Here is a 6,610-nt window from a genome sequence, read left to right as displayed (position 1 = left end):
AACTTTTTCTTTCCCAACAGAAATAAGGGAAAACCTCATGACAATTTTTCCTACAGGCCCCTCCAAATCTGAGAAATGCTCTGCTGGTAGGAAGCCCCAACTGCACCAGATGGAGTCTCCTCCAGACCCATCCCCTCCCCAGGTGCTGGGTGGCCACAATCTGCACCCAGCCAGAGCAGCGAGTACGAAGGAGCTTCCAGAAAAAAATAAGTAAATCTATATGTTAGTAATAAATTCCTAAGTAAATATTGTTAAGAGATTATATATAATACATTTGTAATATAAACATAAAAGATTTAGTATGAATAATTGGTTTACGTTATTATGAAGGCTGAGAAGTCCCAAGATCTGTCATCAGTGACCTGAAGACCTAGGAGATCTGGTGGCAAAACTTCCAGTCTGAGTCATAGTGCAAGAGAAGCCCAGTGTGCCAGTTCGGAGCAAGTAACACAGAGTTCTCCCTTCCACTACTTTTTTGTTCCAGGCAGGCCTTCAACTGATTAGATGAGGCCCACCCAATCTGCTAGTCCTTTGATTCAAATCTTCATCTCATCCAGAAGCACCCTCACGAACACACCCAGAATAGTGTTTGACCAGATATCTGGGCTCCCCGTGGCCCAGTCAAATAGACACACAACATTAACACTCAGAGAGGGTCAGGTGCTCAGCTCCGAGGACACAGCACATTTTTTACCCAGTCTCGACACCACTCAACTCTGTTTCCATGTTGCCTTTGGGATGCTCCACACGTCCAATGCAAATTTAACCATCCCTCCCTTTGTTCGTTTGTTCCCCTATCACTTTCAGAAAATATACTCATGTATTCAATAAAGGTTTGTTCATCACCATGTGTCTCACTCCATTAGGGCACTGTAACAAAAGTACCATGGACTTGAGGCTTATAACAACAAACAAGTATTTCTCACAGTTCTGGAGGCTGGAAGTCCAAGGTCAAGGTGCCAGCAGCTTCAGTGTCCAGTGAGAACCCACTTCTTGGTTCATGAATGACATCTTCTCTCAGTGCCCTCACATGACAGAAGGGACAAGGGTGCTTTCTGGAGTCTCATTTATAAAGGCACTAATCCCATTCCTGGAGCTCCACCCTCAAGGCCTAATCACCTCTCAAGAACCCCTCCCATAATGTAATCACTGTGGGGATTAGGATTTAGCATATGCATTTTGGTGACCGAATATTCAGACCACAGCACCAGGTTAGGCACCAGGGATATAGGAATGAATAATAAAGACACAGCTCCTGCCTTTGATGAGCTCACAGTGGTGATGAAATGCATCCCTCCCTCCCACAAGTATTTATCAGTCCCAACAGCAGGCACACAGAGCTCTGTCCCAGGAGGGACTCCACAGGAGACACAGTGTTCTTGCTCTCATAGATCTCACTTTCCAGCAGGAGTCGAGCAAAAAACACAGAAATAATGAGCAAGACAACAAACAGGCACAAGTAACTGCTGTGTGGAGAACTGATTTAACTGGCATCATAAAGGGGCCTTGAATGCTCAGAAACACAAGCAAAGCTCTACAGTCAGGAGCAGGCAGCAACCCACAATATGACAACTGCACATGGATGATTTTGAGCTGAAGACACTGAAAAGGCTGCAAATGTAACACAACATCTTGAAAGCTCCTTTTCTTCCTTGAAAACAGGAGGTGAAACTCTCATGTAAGAGATGTCTGCCTTGCACCCACAGAAGAGAAATGTTCCTATCATCAAGTATGGGAGATAATGATGGAAGAGGATTAAGTCCAGACACACCTTGGTAACATAATTCTTATCTTCCGTTAGCCTCCACATGTTTTAGTTACTTTTCAACAACTGCTTCTCTTTGTTCAAACTTCTATAAAAGCATTTTGGTTTTGACACTTCTTTGGGTCTTCATTTCCTTATGAAGGCCTCCTGTTTGTGTAAAAATCTATGTGCTTTATTCCTGTTAATCTCTCTTCTGTTGATTTAACTCTCAAGCTCAGCCAGAAACCTTAAGAGGTCAGAGTTAAGAATCTGTCCCTCCCTACACATTCCAAAACACTGTAATAAGTACAAGAAGCCAGACACAAAAGCCACACCGTGTATGATCCCATTTACACACGTCTACAACAAACAAATCCATAGAGACAGAAAGCAGATTATTGGCTGCCTGGAGCTTGGGGAGGAGCAATGAGGTGTGACTACTAATGGGTTCAGGGTCACCTTTTGGGGTGATGAAAATGTTTTGGAATGAGATAGAAGTGGTATTATACAACATTACGAGTGTGCTAAATACCACTGTTATGTTCAATTTTTAAATGGTTAACTTTATGTTATGTGAATTACAGCTCAATTAAAAGACACAGACACACACGCACACGTCCACACGGGCGCTATGGCAATCCCATACTCCAGAGACCAGCTTGGGGACATTTACAAAGGTGTCACCTCATAGTGCTCGTAGAAAGCATAAATATTTACAAAAGCATTCTGGAAGCAGAGACCTAAAAATTACATGGAAGGCAGTGTCAGTTATTCTAGGATGAGGACAAATACAGAATGCAAACCCAGGAATAGTGGCAGCTAGGTTAAAAAAAAAATGCAGGAAAAAAATTGAGCAACTATTAAAAGGAAGGAAAAAAAAAAAGATTAGCCAAGATCTACCCACACAGGGCAGTCTGACTGTCTACAATTGAGACATAGCCAGATTAGCACAAACCTCTCAGAAAGTTCCGGGTCCAGGTACCACCTGCAGGGTGCAGGAGGGACATCTGGCCAGAGAGCAGGAGCAGCTGAAGCATTAGGGGCCCAGGAAATCTGTAGGAAGCAGCAGGAACAAGGCCTAGAACTGTTCTTTTTAAAGACAGCTTTTTAACAGACTTGAGAGCTGCCCTAACACCCCCCGCCCTGAGCGAACTCCCAGCACCGGCTAACAGGCTCTTACAGACTCTCAGCCTCTGTCCAAATCCAGGATCTCTCAACACAGGTCACAAGTCAGGAGAAAATCCCAGAAGAGCTTGGACCTTATGTGACAGGGAATCTAGTTCAGCAGTACAAAGGAAGGTCACCTGGACAATAGTTTCTGTGTCCTGCCAAAAGTAGTTGTGTCCCTTCTGCACAAAAGATGATCGCAGAAGCTCATGCACTTTCTGTCCTGACCTTTCTCTGCCCTTGCTTTGCCTACCTCACCCCAATGGGGCCCACTGACACTGTGGGATCATACCTCTGGGGTCACTGGCGCCAGACTTCCTTCAGACCACAGCCAGGTCTGCCTTTTTGGGGTTCTCCACCATGTGGTTTACAACACAATGTGGGGAAAAAAGGCAGTGAGCAAGTGAAGAAATGGCTTTCCTCAACTCTCCTAGGGTTTGGTTCTGAAAATTAAACTGTCAGATTAACAAGAGAAAGCCTGCAAAGTTACTTAAGTTTTATGGGACTCATGAGGAGACGCAGACCCAAAGAATCAGGCCTGAATATTCGCAGAGTGGGCAGTCATGGAGGGCTGTGACAGGTCAAGTGTGAGATAGAATGGTGAACGGGGAACTTAGTGAGGCTTAGTAGGACTCTCCTTGGCATCCTTTTTGCGTTCACACTTAACAGTGCTCCTTTCCTCTGGGTGTAGGGTCGGCATCTCTCACTTAACGGTTCAGGTCTTGCTTCAAGGGAGGCCAGGTAGGGCAAGGTCAGTGACCTTCCTGCTTCTGGCATTTCCTCAAACTCTTTGGGTTGAGGTATTCAGTATACCAATGTGCTATTTGGGGGTAGTGTGTGCTGAACCCCATCAGGCGCTAATAGAATTTATATTCTAGATGGGGACATTACAAGCATCGGCAGGAAAGGCCTACGTGAACCAGTAGGAGGGAGAAGCCTGGGCAAAATCAGGAACTGAACCAAACTCTTTCTCGAGGACAATTTCTGCCCAAAGTTGACAGACGGACCCAGGCCACCAAAGGCACCCTGTGGGAAGGAGCTGAAGCATCTCCCAGCAGCCCACTCTTACCTCTGATACCATATGCCCAATGTGTCCACGACCTCCCACTGAATTATTGCAGAAGACAACTTGCCACCCTGGCCCGGGGCCAGAGTGTCTGCTGTGCACCAACAGTGATGTGTATACTGTTCCAAATTAAGAACCAAGGCTATTGCCAACTCATGAGCCACCTGTATCTCACTACCTGGCCTCAGCTGCACAGAGACAAAGGAGGAGAGAGGGAAGGAGGGAGAGAGCGAGCAAGAGACACATCGGCAGTTCTCCTGGTTGTGTGGGTAGCCCTGAATCTTTGGTGAGGCAGCAGTATGGCCCGGGTATTAGGAAGGACGCCACTATGTGTGATGGTCACCCAGCCCAGAACTTGTCGAGCTCCTCCTACTTGCAGATGGCCAGCTGCAGGTGGCGCAGGATGATAGCTTTTTCTGGTGGCCGCTTGCTCGGCAGGGATACTTACAATAGCCAAACTCCTGATCCATGGACCAGTAGGAAAAAGAGCCGGCCTTTATATTCCAGGAGGGCACTGCTGCGTGCTGCGCCCACCAATAGGATAAAGGCACCATGCAGCCAGGAGCCCTATTGGTTGCTCCGCTGCGATAAGCCTTGCCGCTTGTCCAATCAGAAGAGACTTGGAAAGTCACCTCATTTGCATAGGACCAAGGTGTCCCAGCACGGAGAGCAGTGTTGTCACCACGTGCGTTCAAGAACATGTCTTTAGAAATGACTGTGTCCCTGGAGAACAGAAAGCTGCACGAGTGGCTCCGCCAGCTAGAAGATCGAAGAATGGGCCCGTTGGACCACACTACTCAAGTCCCCATTCGTGCTCGGTTTCCTGTGATACTGGTGGCCCACTCGGTGCTTTCTCGGGACTGTAACCAAGGAGGAGCCTCCAGGGTCCTCACCAAATAAACATCAAGCCCAAGATGGCTGGACTCGTCCACAGGTGTCACCTTACTATTGGGCACCTGCCAGGCGCTGCCTCTGGCTCTCCACAGAGGGTACGGTCAGTCTTTGTGCTCTGCCGAGCAGTGGGCAAAGAGCCCTCTGGGTCTCAGGAGAGGTAGTGGTGTTCAGATCCTGGCCATGAGACTAGGCTTTAAAAGAAGTCTGCAGGCAAAGGCAACGAGGGGAGTGGCCCGTGCACAGGGAGACACACCATTTTTTTTGGTCACAGAACGAATTTGGTGGCTGATCTAAGGTATGGTGGAACTGAGAACTTTTAGGAGACAACAGTTTTGTCTCTTGACAAACAGGAGATGTGAAGTCTTGATTTCTATGACAAATGTGTATCGTTTCCTGATTTTTCTTTAAATCTTCCCACTCTAATTTGTGCAAAACGGAAGTAGAGGTCGATACTGTCCTGTGACAGTTTAATTCTGACTGGTTGAGTTACTACTCAATCGTGTTGTATTGATGGCAACGTTTTAACTGATGCATCTTCGTTGCTAAGTGGCTTTACAAATAAATACTTGTAAGGTTTGTTAAGTAGAAGTTGCTTACTACCACATCTGTCTTCAGAAACGGAGCTTTAATAAACCAAACAAGCCCAAAACATTATGAAGAAAAAGGGACCTCAGGGTCTTTGTGTCATTTAAATCACCTGTCTCTATACTGAGTAGGGTTCCCGCTAGGAAATGAGGCAGTCTGGCCGAGCACCAGACCTGATGGTGGGCTGGTGGAGCTCAGGTCCTGTGGGGTTTTCTCAGTGCAACCCTCCTCCCCTCTGCCTGGCTGAACCTGCGGAACCTCCCTGCCTGTTTTCCCAACTGCCTCAGCAATCAAAGGCCCCTGCCCCCTCCCTGGGCAAAGCCCTCCCCTGGGAAATGCTGGTGGCACAGAGGCCCGTCTTCAAACTACCAAAGACAAAACAGAGGATTCCACCCCTTGCACACCTGCGTGCGCAGGGGAAGCCCAGGGCAGAGGGCCTTCAGGCAACTGCTGCTGATGCTCCTGCACCAGAGAAAGGAAAAGATAAAGGTGGGAGGGAGAAGGGTCCTGAGAAATCTGAAAGTAGGGATTAGAAGAAAGCACACCTGCAATCCGAATGAGGTCACGAGGCCAGGGAGACTCACTGAGACCCAACAAAGGTGCTTGCGCATTAGAGGAGGCCAGCCTTCTTGTAGCGCCCCAAGTGTTTCCAAGACGCTCACTGCCATAACATTCCAAACCTAAGGCCCTTCTCACACTCCACACAGCTTATTCAATAGGGAGGTAGTTACAGGACTAGTTGACCACTAATTACATAAAATCCAAAGTTATTTAAACACCCTGGAGCCCAATTTCCTTCCCTAAGGTGAGTCCCAATTGAGGACAGCCCCAGGACAAGCCAGCCATCTCCTTTCCCCTTCCATACCCACTGTCCTTCCTGTGTCCCCTTGGTTCTCTCCATTTTGTTATCCCATTCAAAACTCCACTACACACACTCTCTTGGCAACAAACAGGCTCCATTTGTCAGTTTGAAGTATTCTTGCAACTATGAATTGCTACGTATGCATGCATTTTAATTTTAGGTAAATGATGCTATTTCATACTTTCTTGTTTTCATGTCTCGGCAGTGCCCTCAGCACCACCCCCCACCCCCACTCCATGTTGCCCTAAGTCCAGCTCCTGTGTCCCCACCCCTGGGCATTCTCCAAAGCCTC

Source organism: Rousettus aegyptiacus, unplaced genomic scaffold (genome assembly GCF_014176215.1).
Source record: "Rousettus aegyptiacus isolate mRouAeg1 unplaced genomic scaffold, mRouAeg1.p scaffold_m13_p_7, whole genome shotgun sequence".
NCBI lineage: Eukaryota > Metazoa > Chordata > Mammalia > Chiroptera > Pteropodidae > Rousettus > Rousettus aegyptiacus.
This window is presented reverse-complemented; position numbering follows the sequence as displayed.